General features: G+C 41.6%; 1 protein-coding gene and 1 pseudogene across 1 annotated transcript in view; one reads left to right on the plus strand and one right to left on the minus strand.

The window, feature by feature from the left end:
- LOC132345090 (small ribosomal subunit protein uS8-like) overlaps positions 1–7,203 on the minus strand; it is a 129,049-nt pseudogene extending 121,846 nt beyond the window's left edge.
- Positions 7,204–7,495: 292 nt separating this feature from the next.
- The window catches only part of STARD3NL (STARD3 N-terminal like), a 61,202-nt gene continuing 55,060 nt past the window's right edge, over positions 7,496–13,637 (plus strand). The window contains 1 exon segment of the mRNA NM_001075427.2: positions 7,496–7,552. The gene's annotated coding sequence lies outside the window, so the exon portion shown is untranslated.

The following is a 13,637-nucleotide window of genomic DNA, read 5'->3' on the forward strand; positions in this document are numbered from 1 at the left end:
TGGCTGCACCATTTTACATTCCGACCAATAGGGTACAAGGGTTCCAATTTTTCCATATCCTTGCTAACACCTGTTATTTTTTTAATATCCTTCTTAACTAATGTGAAGTGATATCTCATGGTGGTTTGATTTGCATTTCTCTGATAATCAGTGACATAAAGCACTTTTTCATTCATCTGTTGGTCATTTGTATGTCTTCTTTGGAGAATGTCTAAATCCTTCACCCATCTTTTTAGTTTTATTTTTTGTTTTTTTTTTTGCTAAAGAATTGTAGGAGTTCCTTATATTTTTTAGGAAGTTATGCTTTGTTAAATTTACAGTTTGCAAATGCTTTCTTCTATTTTTAGGTTTCCTGTTCCCTCTGTTGATTTTTTCATTTACTGTGCAGAACCTTATGGTTTGATATAGTCCCATTTGTCTATTTTTTCCTTTTGCTGCCTGTATTTTTGGTGTCACATCCATGAAATCATTGCCAAGACTACTCTCATGAAGCTTTTCCCATTTTTTTCTAGGGGTTTGGGTCTTAGGTTTAAATCTTTAATCCATTTTGAACTGATTTTTGTGTATGTTCTAAGATAGGGGTTTATTTTCATTCCTTTACATGTGAATATTCAGTGTTCCAAACACCATTTGCTGAAGAGATGATCCTTTCCCCACTGTGTATTCTTGGCACCCTTGTTGACAATCAGCTGCCTATATGTGGGGGGGTTTATTTCTGGGCTCTTTATTCTGTCCTATCGGTCTGTATGTTTATCTTTATCCCATTATCACACTGCCTTAATTATGGCAGCTTTGTAATATATTTGAAATCAGGAAGTGTGATGTTCTCAGATTTGTTCTTCTTTCTTAAGGTCACTTTGGGTATTCTGGGGCTTTTAGTGTTCTATATGAATTTTAGAATTATTTCATGTTTGTTTTAAAAATGCCAGTGGAATTTTAATGGAAACAGCATTGAATATATACATTCCTTTTGGTAGTCTGAACATTTTAATAATATTAAGTCTTCCAATCTATGAACACAAGATGTCTTTCCATTTATTTGTGTTTTAATATCTTTCATCAGTGTATTGCAGTTTCATGTTCATTGTTAAACTTATCCTTAAACATTCTATTGATTTTGATGCTATTGAAAATGAGACTGTCTTATCATTTCTTTGGTGGTTCATTATTAGTGTATGAAAATGCAACTGAATTTTATATATTGATTTTGTATCCTGAAACTTTCCCGGATTTGTTTATTAGTTCTAATAGGATTGTTCCATGTCCAGTTCTAACTGTTGCTTCTTGGCCTGCACACAGATTTCTTAGGACGCAGGTAAGGTGATCTGGTATTCCCAATTCTTTAAGAGTTTTTCAGAGTTTGTTGCAATCCGCACACTCAAAGGTTTTGGCGTAGTCAATACAACAAAAGTAGATATTTTTCTGGAACTCTCTTGCTTTTTCAATTATCTGGCAGATGTTAGCAATTTGACCTCTGGTTCCTCTGCCTTTTCTAAATCCAGCTTGAACATCTGGAAGTGCACTATTCATGTACTATTGAAGCCTGGCTTGGAGAATTTTGAGCCTTACTTTGCTAGCGTGTGACATGAGTGCAATTTTGTGGTAGTTTGAGCATTCTTTGGCATTGCTTTTCTTTGGGATTGGAAAACTGACCTTTTCTAGTCCTATGGCCACTGCTGAGTTTTCCAGATTTGCTGGCATAGTTAGAACTGAACATGGAACAACAGACTGGTTCCAAATCAGGAAAGGAGTACGTCAAGGCTATATATTGTCACCCTGCTTATTTAACTATTATGCAGAGTAAATCATGTGAAACGCCGGGCTGGATGAAGCACAAGCTGGAATCAAGATTGCTGGAAAAAATATCAATAACCTCAGATATACAGATGACACCACCCTTATGGCAGAAAGTGAAGAACCAAAGAGCCTCTTGATGAAAGTGAAAGAGGAGGGTGAAAAAGTTGGCTTACAAGTCAACATTCAGAAAACTATAATCACGGCATCCAGTCCCATCACTTCGTGACAAACAGATGGGGAAACAATGGAAACAGTGACAAATTTTACTTTTGGGGGCTCCAAAATCACTGCAGATGGTGACTGCAGCCATAAAACGAAAAGACGCTTGCTCCTTGGAAAAAAAGCTATGACCAACCTAGACAGCATATTAAAAAGCAGAGACATTACTTTGTTAACAAAGGTCTGTCTAGTCAAAGCTATGGTTTTTCCAGTAGTCATGTATGGATGTGAGAGTTGGACTATAAAGAAAGCTGAGTGCTGAAGAATTGATGCTTTTGAACTGTGGTGTTGGAGAAGACTCTTGAGAGTCCCTTGGCCTGCAAGGAGATCCAACCAGTCCATTCTGAAGGAGATCAGTCCTATTATATTTGTTGGAAGGCCTGATGCTGAAGCTGAAACTCTAATACTTTGGCCACCAGATGCAAAGAACTGACTCAATGGAAAAGACCCTGATGCTGGGAAAGATCGAAGGCGGGAGAAGGGGACAACAGAGGATGAAATGGTTGGATGGCATCACCTATGTGATGTACATAAGTTTGAGGAGGCTCCGGTAGTTGGTGATAGACAGTGAAGCCTGGGATGCTGCAGTCCATGGGGTCACAAAGAGTCGGACATGACTGAGTGACTGAACTAACTGGATAGGATTGTACGTGTGTATAATCTTTCAGTTCAGTTCAGTCACTCAGTCGTGTCCGACTCTTTGTGATCCCAGGAATTGTAGCACGCCAGGCCTCCCTGTCCATCACCAACTCCCGGAGTTCACCCAAACCCATGTCCATCGAGTCAGTGATGCCATCTTTAGAGTTGTCTATATATGAGATCATGTCATCTACAAATAGGGACAATTTTCTTTCCTTTTCAATATGGATGCCTTAAAATTTTTTAAAGATTATTTAATACTTTTCTTTTTTTGGCCATGCCACATAACTTGTGGGATCTTAGTTCCCCAGACAGGGACTGAACCTAGGCCCTCAGAAGTGTAGGCTTGGACTAACCACTGGACTGCCAGGAAATTCCCTGGATGGCTTTTTATTTATTTTTCTTGACTAGCTGCTCTGTCTAGGACTGCCTATAAGTTGCACATAAATGGTAAGAGTGGGTACCCTTGCTTTGTTCCTGATCTTAGAAGGAAAGCTTTCAATTTTTCACCATTGAATACGTTAACTGTGGGTTTCTCATATCTGATCTTTATTGTGTTGAGGTGCCTTCTGTCTATACTTAATCTGCTAAGAGCTTTTATCAGGAAGGGAGGTTTAATATTGTCAAATGTTTTCTCTGCATCTGTTGAGATGATCATATGATTTTCATCCTTCATTTGCTAATGTGGTGAATCATACTGATTTATTTGATTATGTTGAACCATCCTGCCATTCCATAAATAAATTCCATTTGATCACGGCATAGACGTGTGTTCTCAGTCACTCAGTCATGTCTGACTCTTTGTGACCCTGTGGCCTGTAGCTACTGAGTCCAGAGGATTATCATGGCAAGGATACTGGAGTGGGCTGACATTTCCTCCTCCAAGAGATCTTCCCGACACAGGGAACAAACCTGCATCTCCTCAGGCTCCTACATTGGCAGGTGGATCTTTACTACTGAGTCATCTGAGAAGTCCATATTCTCTTGAATTCTGTTTGCTAGAATTTTTGTTATAAATTTTTGGGTATACATTCACCAGGGATACGGAGCTGCAATTTTCTTTTCTTGAAATGCGTTTTTATGGTTTTGTTATTAAGGCAATAGAGGCCTGATAAAATGGATTTGGAAATGCTGCCTCCTCTTTGAATTTTAGAGAAGTCTGAGAAAGACTGGTGCTGATTCTTCCTTAAATGTTTAGTAGAATTCACCAGTGAAGCCATCTAGTCCTGGCTTTTCTTGTTTGAAGATTTTTGACTACTAATTCAATTTCCTAATTTGTTATTAGTCTGTTTATATTTTCTATAACTTTTACCATCTGAACCAGTAATTCTACTCCTGGATATATATTCAAAAGAAGTGAAATCAGGATCTTAAACATATATATTCATTTCCATGTTTTGTGTGCATTCTCAGTTGCTTCAGTAGTACCTGACTTTTTGCAACCCCATGGACAGTAGCCTGCCAGGCTGTTCTCTCGATGGGGTTCTCCAGGCAAGGATACTGGAGTGGGTTGCCATGCCCTCCTCCAGGGGATCTTCCTGACCCAGGGATCAAACCCGTGTCTCCTGCATTGCAGGAGGATTCTTTACTCTCTAAACCATGGGGGAAGCTCATTTACCATGTTTATTGCAGCATAATTTACAACAGTCAAGATCTGGAAACAACCCACACTTCCAACAACAGACGAAAGGATAAAGAAAATGTGGAATATGCACACAATGGAATGTTATTCAGCATTTTTAAAAAAGGAAATCCTACCATTTGGGATACCATGGATGGGCCCAGGAGTAAATATTATGTATATTTTTGTGTGTGCTAAGTTGCTTTAGCCATGTCCAACTCTTTGCGACCCCATGGACTGTGGACTGTCAGGCTCCTCTGTCCTTCGGATTCTCCAGGCAAGAATACTGGAGTGGGTTGCCATGCCCTCCTTCAGGGGATCTTCCTGAACCCAGGACCAAATCCACATTTTCTGTGGTTTCTGTATTGCAGGTGGATTCTTTACCACTGAGCCACCAGGAAGTCCATCTGTATCTCTACATTTTTATCAAAAAATTCATTTTTCATTTTAAATGCTCTTTTATCTAAGTAACAGCTGTTTGTTTTTGTTTTTTTTTTTTGGACTGAAGCAAAAGCTAAAGTGCTACTCCATGTATTTCTTGCCTTTCAAATACAATCAGGTAACAAATAATTGCATCATCTAGTTCTAATTGCTTAAAAGGCACGCTATATAAATCAGCTACACAACCAGACACCTTCTTACTCCGACATTGCTTCATTTGGTTCAATCATCACTTTTTCTTTATAGCATCTGTTTCTTCTAGTCAATTCTCAGAGACTTCTGGAATACAAAGTTCAGACCTAAAACCTCTCATGGGCTATTTCAGCAGTTGTGTGCTCACAGAACCCAAACTTGGAAGGGGCAGAGAAGTTTTGGGGCTCAGGTACCTGGTCTGGAGGAGTGTGAGGTGAGGGCTAATTTGAACTGTACTTGGGGGAGGGGAGAGGGCAATCTACAGTTGTAGCAGCATTTCCTACCTGCATGCATGTGTTCCTTTTATGGCACCAACCATCTGAAAGGTAGACATCAATGTCCAGCTTAGCTCACGGCTCACATGAAGTTCAGAGGGAAGAGCTGGAGATGCAGCATTGCCATGGAAAATATTATGTCTGGAAATAAGTCAGTCATAGAATTACAAATATTGCACGATTCCACTTAAATGAAGCATTTAGTATAGTTAAACTCACAGATGCCAACAACAGAATGGTGGTTGCCAGAAGATGGGGGGAGAAAACTAGGGATTTTTCAGTGGTTATAAAGTTACAGTTATATATAAGATTAATAAACTCTAGAGATTAGCTGTACAACATAGGGCACATAGTTAACATAAGTTGTTCACTTAAAGACAGTAGTTCTCTTGCTATGTGTTCTTACCATTAAAAAAAGTGCAAGGGGACACAAGAAATCTTTTAGTGGTGATGAGTATTTTTTAAAATTTTACTTTATTTAAGTATAGTTGATTTACAATGTTGTGTTGGTTTCTGGTGTACAGAAAGTGATTTAGTTATACATATAAATTTTGTTTAATATTCTTTTCTATTATGGTTTATTATAAAATATTGAATATAGTTCCCTGTGCTATACAGTAGGGCCTTGTTGTTTATCCATTCCATATAAAATAGTCTACATCTGCTAATCCCAGACTCCCAGTCCATCCTTCCCCCTCCTCTGTGCCTTGGCAACTACAAATCTGTTCTTTATGTCTGTGAGTAATTTCTGTTTCATAGATAAGTTGATTTCTATCATATTTTAGATTCCACATATAAGTGGTATTGTATGCTATTCTGTCTTTCTCTTCGACTTACTTCACTTAGTATGATAATCTTTAGGTCCATCTGTGTTGCTGCAAATGGCATTATTTCTTTCTTTTTTATGGCTAAATAGTATTCCATTGTATATATGTGCCATATCTTTGCCCTTCATCTGTCAATGGACTTCTGGGTAATTTTTGTATCTTGGCTATTGTAAATAGAGCTGCTAGGAACATACGATGAGAGAAGGCAATGGCACCCCACTCTAGTACTCTTGCCTGGAAAATCCCATGGATGGAGGACCCTGGTAGGCTGCAGTCCATGGGGTCGCTAACAGTTGGACACGACTGAGTGACTTCACTTTCACTTTTCACTTTCATGCATTGGAGAAGGAAATGGCAACCCACTCCAGTGTTCTTGCCTGGAGAATCCCAGGGACAAGGGAGCCTGCTGGGCTGCCGTCTATGGGGTTGCACAGAGTCGGACACGACTGAAGCGACTTAGCAGCAGCAGCAGCAGGAACATATGACCATATGGATCTTTTCAAATCAGAAGTTTGTCAATGGATATGTTTATTACCTTGTTTGTAGTGATGGTATCACAGGGTCCAAAATCATTAAAATGTATACATTAAATACTTGCAACTTTTGTATATTGTCTCAGTAAAGTTTAAGGTCAATTTCGAGCGAAAACCTATACAAATTAAAAAAAAAAAAAATGTTGACTGCTATTAAAACTGATTGGGAAGATCCCCTGGAAAAGGAAATGGCAACCCACTCCATCATTCTTGCCTGGAAAATCCTACGGACAGAGGGGCCTGGCGGGCTCCAGTCCATGGGGTCGCAAGAGTCGGACACGACTTAGCAACTAAACCACCACCACCACCACTATTAAAACTTAAGTGTTACGCGCTAGGAGCGCTGAGAGAGTATCCTAAGTCGGGGTGGAGGTAGGGCTGGGGCCGAGGAGAATTCAAAGCTGAGGTAACTCTTGAACAGGGAAATTGAATGTCCTACGTTTTCACTTCTGGAGCGCCCAAGGGCCCTGAAATCCAGTCCCATGATTATTTCCCAGAGTTGGACCCTAAATTGCCACCAAAAGACTGGGGGAAGCCAGAAGTATCTATCAGGAGAGCGAAGGGACGCACCAGAAAACCGTGCGGAACCGGATTCGCGAAAATTCAGTCAGCCGTAGTTTCATACTCCCACTCTCTCCTCAGGGCCGGCCGGACCGCCCCTCGCTCCTTCCCGCAACGCTTACTGGACAGTATATGACTGACAGAGTCACTCACCAATCGCCGCTCTGCTATAGGGGCTCTCTGGCCCTTACCGGGTCTTTGGTCCCTGGGGCGAGATGCGACCTCTGTGCGTCGACGTCAGCGTGCTGACGTCATAGGCCGGGTACTCGAGGAGGTCCTGGGGCGATAGTACGCGGGCGGTGGGCTGCGCGACTTCTGCAGGACTAGAGTCCTGGTCCCGCCCCGCCGAGCCCCGCCCCTCCGCCGGCGGAGACTGCCGCGGGCGCAGCCACAGATCCGCGGTCTCCCGGCCAGCCTGGGGCGGCCGGCCCGGAACCACCCGATGAGGTAGGCTGGGTTTCTAGTCACCCTATTTGACAGATTGTAAAACTGAGTCATCGGGATCAGATGATTTGCCCGGGGCTCACTGGAGACCCGCGAACGGAGGTCAGAACCGAGCATCCCGGCTTGTTTGTACGGCCCTCGCCGCCCTCTGGAGAGGAGGAGGGGCTTGGCGGGCTTGTTTATGATGGGTACAGAAGTGAAGTTGCAGATTGCGGCGCCTCTTTTCATCCAAGGTTTGGGTGGGCATTCAGGGGATGGATGCTAGTAGAGAGGTCTCCATTCCTTCATCCTGCGGAGCCCTCGGTGAAATCAAGCCCTCTGCTGGCCCCTTGGGCCCTCCATGGTGACCAAGAATGGTGACTAGGTTGATGCGTGGGTTATAGGAACAAGGTCGCTTACTGACCTCTTTTTTTTTCCCCCATCAAGGAAAGCTGTGTTCCAACCAAAATTTAAAAATTAAAGCACAAATCACGAATGTCCTGGCTCTGGTTTCAGTTCACTGCTTTGCTCACTCATGGGTATCTGGTCATATTTTGAAATCTCAGTAGCATGCTTATTTTTTGGTTTAGGATTAGAGGGGATTTTTTTTAATTCAAACATGAGTTAACATTGTGGAACTTTTCTTATTCTCTTAAAGTGCCAATTGATCTTCATGTCATTTTTCTTCTGTTTCATAGGTGAAATTACTGAATTCATCACTTTATTCAGTAATAGTTTGGATAAGCTTAGCTAGGTAACAAAATAACAGATCAAGCCTTTCCATACTAATACTGGAATTAGTTCAGTTTATCTCAGAATTCTTTGTGGAGAAGAGTTCTGAAAGATAATTCACATATATAGTCCATCTACCCATATATCCTCATGAAACAAAACATCTTAGGATACCTAAGATGCTTTATTTATGGGTTCTAATAAGGTGGGGCATAATTCATGCTCATAAAGTAAAAATGTGTACTGTATAATATATGTATCCATATATAATGTTTTGTATTGTCATGAAGAATTCATTCTTTTTAAATCTGTCTCAGACATTGACCTTTAAGACTGCATTATTGCATAAAACTGCATTAAAGAAATGAAATTAAAACCGCTTCAGGGGACTTTTCCTTACTAAGGTTCACAGAAGGATGTTTATTATCGTTTGACTTTAGTCTTTGAACAAATTTTTCTGATGATCGCCTCATTTCTGCCTCATCTCATTCTTTGTTGTAGATGTTGAGGATTGAATGTGGAAACATTTAAATAATAGTCTTGCCCTCAAGATCTTCCATTTTGATGGAGATACTATAAATATATAAACAAAAATGACAATTTTAGATAATGATAAATGCTAGAATAGACATTACCAGGGGCTGGAGCACGACTGGGATGTGGGGGGAAATTTAGATATGGGTGGTCAGGAAAGATTTCCTTGAGGAAGTTTGGAGGAGATCTGAATGTTTAGAATGAGTCAGCCATGGGAAGATCTGCTGGAAGTTTCCAAGCAGAAGTAACAATGCAAAGGAGCTAAAGGAAAAAGAAGCTTGATATGTTCCAGAGATAGAAGAGAAGCTGTGTGGCTGGAGTGGGGTATACCTAGGGGAGAGTGAGGTGGGAGGACAGTAGTGGGGGAAGTGGCACTCAGAGGTGGGCAGGATTGCGATCATCTCAATCCATGTGGGAATTGCAGGCAAAGAATTGTCAAAGCTCTCTTCATTTTTCTTAGTGACATTCATATAATGCTAACCCCGCTTTCTGCTTTATATTGGTTATGAAATCATTGTAGTAAATCACTATATATGTTTTTTCACCAGTGGTCCTCAATGGGAAAATGTCTTCTTCCCTCAAGCACTGTGTCCCACGCTGTTTCTTTCCTGTTCGTTGTTACTATCTGCAGTACTCTGAGCCTTTGTTTATCTTCTGCTTCCTGCTTTGATCCTTCTTACTCCCAACTGTCGGAGAAGGCATTGGCACCCCACTCCAGTACTCTTGCCTGGAAAATCCCATGGATGGAAGAGCCTGGTAGGCTGCAGTCCATGGGGTCGCTAAGAGTCAGACACGACTGAGCGACTTCACTTTCCCTTTTCACTTTCATGCATTGGAGAAGGAAATGGCACCCCACTCCAGTGTTCTTGCCTGGAGAATCCCAGGGACTGGGGAGCCTGGTGGGCTGCCGTCTATGGGGTTGCACAGAGTCGGACACGACTGAAGCGACTTAGCAGCAGCAGCAGCAGCACTCCCAATTGTGAGTCCTCCCCAGTATTTATGTGCCAGGCATTCAGTCCCTGCTCTTCTCCAGGCTGAGTTCTAGGAAACTGCTTTGTCAAGTGGATTCCTCTTCTCCATTAGAACTTATCTTACTGGCCAGAGACTTAATGTCTGCCTTTATTTAGTGCCTGCAATATACCAGAGGCATTATATACTTTCTGATTCTTCTTTCCTGTTGCAAAGGTAAATGTTATCCTTTCTTGACAGAAGAGGAAACTTCTGCATAAGGCTACCACCTGGTACTGAGGGAGCCCAGGTTTGAACACTCCAGTTAGTCTGTCACTGAAGCTTGATCCGTGATACACTACCTCCCTGAGTGTATTACAACAACTCTGTACTATGAAATTAATATTTTATGAAATAGCACTTTAGACATCATGATTCAATCCTCGTAGTTTAAAGGTGAAACTGGGGAAGCCTCTTCAGTGCTTTTCGAGACAGAACTGGCATCAGATTCTCATCCTACTAATTTTCAGCCTAATGTTTTTTCTACTATACTTAAACTTCATGGACGGTCCATCACAAGGGGTTTTGGTATATAGAGAAATATAATATTTCAACATCATGAATTTACTGTCCATAAACTCGTACAAGGCAGTTTTAAATAAACTCATACAAGGCATCTTTTAAAAAGATGAGACAGTGCTGCTACTTGGGCTAAAATAGCCCCTTGGTGGTGGTGATGGTGGTTTAGTCGCTAAGTCATGTCTGACTCTTGAGACCCCATGGACTGTAGCCCATGGGATTCTCCAGTTAAGAATACTGGAGTGGGTTGCCATTTCCTTCTCAAGGGGATCTTTTGGACCCAGGAATTGAAGGCAGATTCTTTACCGACTGAGCTCTGAGGGAAGCCCCCAAACAGCCCCGTACTGTATTTTAATTCTTTTTTCAGCAGTGAGCATATGTAAACTTTCTTTGTGAACCTTGGTTTTCTTAGTAGAAAGTGGCTTCAAAATGACTTTAAAATTTACATTTCAACTTCACAAATCTTTGTAGGGAGTTTACAATGTGTTGTTTTCCCAGCTTTAACCATTTGCTTACAAGTACGGGAACATCGCTGAGCATTTGCTGGTTCATGGTTTCTGTTGGCAAGTATGGTTTCTTCCTATAATTGAGGAAGCTGTTGAGCCAGCTCAGGGAGACAACTTCTCTTTCTTAGTAATGCATTATCATTTTTGAAAATGAGTCAAAATTCATTTCTAAATTATATTATTGAAAAGGGGGTCAGTTTCCTCCTACAATTTAAAAATACCCATTCTTTATTTCTGCTGCTACTGCTGCTAAGTCGCTTCAGCCGTGTCTGACTCTGTGCGACCCCATAGACGGCAGCCCACTAGGCTCCCCCGTCCCTGGGATTCTCCAGGCAAGAGCACTGGAGTGGGTTGCCATTTCCTTCTTCCTTCTTTATTTCTAACGTTTGCTTATTTTATTAATTATGATTGAGATACTATTGATGAATTATAGTAAATTAACAAATAGCTGAATTTACTTTCTGATAGCTTTTTGACTCTCCTATAAGTGACTCAGATGGTAAAAAATCTGCCTGCAATGATGGAGACCTGAGTTCGATCACTGAGTTGGGAAGATCCCTTGAGTAGGGCATGGCAACCCACTCCAGTATTCCTGCCTGGAGAATCCTATGGACAGAGGAGCCAGGAGTTGGACACGACTGAGTGACTTTGGGGTCACAAAGAGTTGGACATGACTGAGTGACTAAGCATAGCACAATAACTTAATGGTGATCAACTTTTCTATTAGTCAAATCAGAATAATGTTACTGGAATTAGTTTGTGCAGCTGACTTACACCTTCTGAAGGTCCAAGCTGTCATGATTTGGCCTCAGATTACAGTGCTGTCCTTCCACCATGAACCCAGTGCCCCAAACTGGACTCCTGGCCGTTCCAGCTTTAGTGCCATTGCTTGTGCTCTGCCTGCAGCCTGAAATGCATTCTACATAAACAGTTGCAGCCAAAGTTCTACCAGTGCCACTGTGTCCGTCTTTGCTCCTTTCCTCTGTCTCTTTAGTGGAAGCCTTCTCTTTGACAGCACTTCTGGTAGTCTTGCTCTGTGATGCAGTTTACCAATCTGGATATCTTTGGTAGCATACGATGTTGTACGTGGGTGTTCAAATATATGTTAACTTGAGCTTAAAAGAGATTTAACAATTTGTTTTAGACTTGAAAAGTGTTTTTTTTTTTTTTTAAATAAATGATAGAGCCCTTTAGTTTAGCCTTTTTAGATTTGTAGAACTGTTACTACCTCACCTTTGCTAGAAGCGTCTTTAATGCTTTTCTTGGCCTTGATTCAGCAGAACTTCTTTCCTGTTACAGTTAAGGGTCTGACTGCTACAGTTACCAAGGGGTCCCTTGAGAGGAACTCAGATGTTTGTGCTATAAGTATTGAAGGCACATTGTTGCAAATAAGAATCAGTGTTCTCTGTGTTTATGGTTTTGGGAAAAAAATAACAGCAGTTCCACTTTTTAATAGTGACTGAGAAAACTGAAGCCAGAGGACAAGTCAGAGATTCCTGCAGTGCTGGGCTACGGAGCTTGATCAGCACTCCTGGTTCATGGCAGCACGGGCTGGCACGCGTTCTGATGTCCTGCTGCAGAATTCCTGGTAGCCTCTTAAGTGTATTTTAGCACGGCTGAGGCCTTTCCAGATTGTTTGACTTGCTTGCTACTGAGCTGCCCTACATCTGGAAGACACCTCTTGTTGTGACTCCAACTCAAAGCAGGAACTCTCCCCAAGGATCCCCAACTGAGCTGTTTAAGCCCACGGGATCTTCCTGGGCAAGCGGTGGCTGGTATCTGGTTTGGTAGGCTCTTTAGTTTAAAGCCTATTTCTTGGGGCTTTCCTGGTGATCCAGTGGTCAAGACTTGGAGCTTCACTGGTAGGAGACATGGGTTCAGTCCCTGGTTGGGGAACTAAGATCCCACATGCTGCTCAGGGCAGCCAAAAAAGGTAAAAATTAATTAATAAAATGAAAGAGCAAAACCTTTCTCTTCTACTTCCCCTCTCATCACAGTTTTCTAAAAAATTTCTTGGGATTAATGGGCATCCTCTGTATTAAACTAGGAGCTGGAGGAAATTCAGTCTGGTGCCTTCTAAGTTGCAGTAATCACCAGTTTCTGTGTTCCATGTTTTCCAGGACAGTTTACTTTTCTGACACTGCATTGTTGCTCACTAGAGGATATTCTTGTTTGCTTTTTGTTTTAGGAAAATATATTCTCATGGTTCTTTAATTGATTAATGACCTGCTGAATGAATGACATAGAACCAGGGAATTTCAAGTACATTTCCCTATTTGTTAAATTCCTCCAAGGTAGCAGAAGGAGCTCTTGAGAAATTAAGAGTTTTCTCCAGCTGAGGTGGGAGGCCCAGCTAGGGCTTGCTTCTGTTATTACTGATAATAACTGAGAGGGCTTCCTCTGTGTTAAGCATTCCTTTTAAATGCTTTATGTCAGGATTTGGTATCCTGAGCACTGTTGACATTTTAGGTTGGATAATTTTTTGTGGTGGGGACTGTCCTATGAGTTGTAAGGGGTTTAGCAGCATACCTAGGCTCTACCCTCCCTGGATACCACTCCCCACTCCCCCCAGTTGTGACAACCAAAAATGTCTCCAGTCTTTGCCACATGTCCTGGAGTGTGTGAGCAGAGTCCTTCCCTCCATAGACACGTAAAGAATCACTGCTTTACTAAACTAACTTATTCCTCTCAACAGCCCTTTAAGATGGGTCGTATTATCTTCATTTTGTGCAAGGAGAATCTGAGGCGTGGAGAGGGTTAAGTGACTTGTTTGGGATTACACGAGTAGTAAGCAGTCATATTGGATGTGA

Source organism: Bos taurus, chromosome 4, assembly GCF_002263795.3.
Source record: "Bos taurus isolate L1 Dominette 01449 registration number 42190680 breed Hereford chromosome 4, ARS-UCD2.0, whole genome shotgun sequence".
Lineage (NCBI taxonomy): Eukaryota > Metazoa > Chordata > Mammalia > Artiodactyla > Bovidae > Bos > Bos taurus.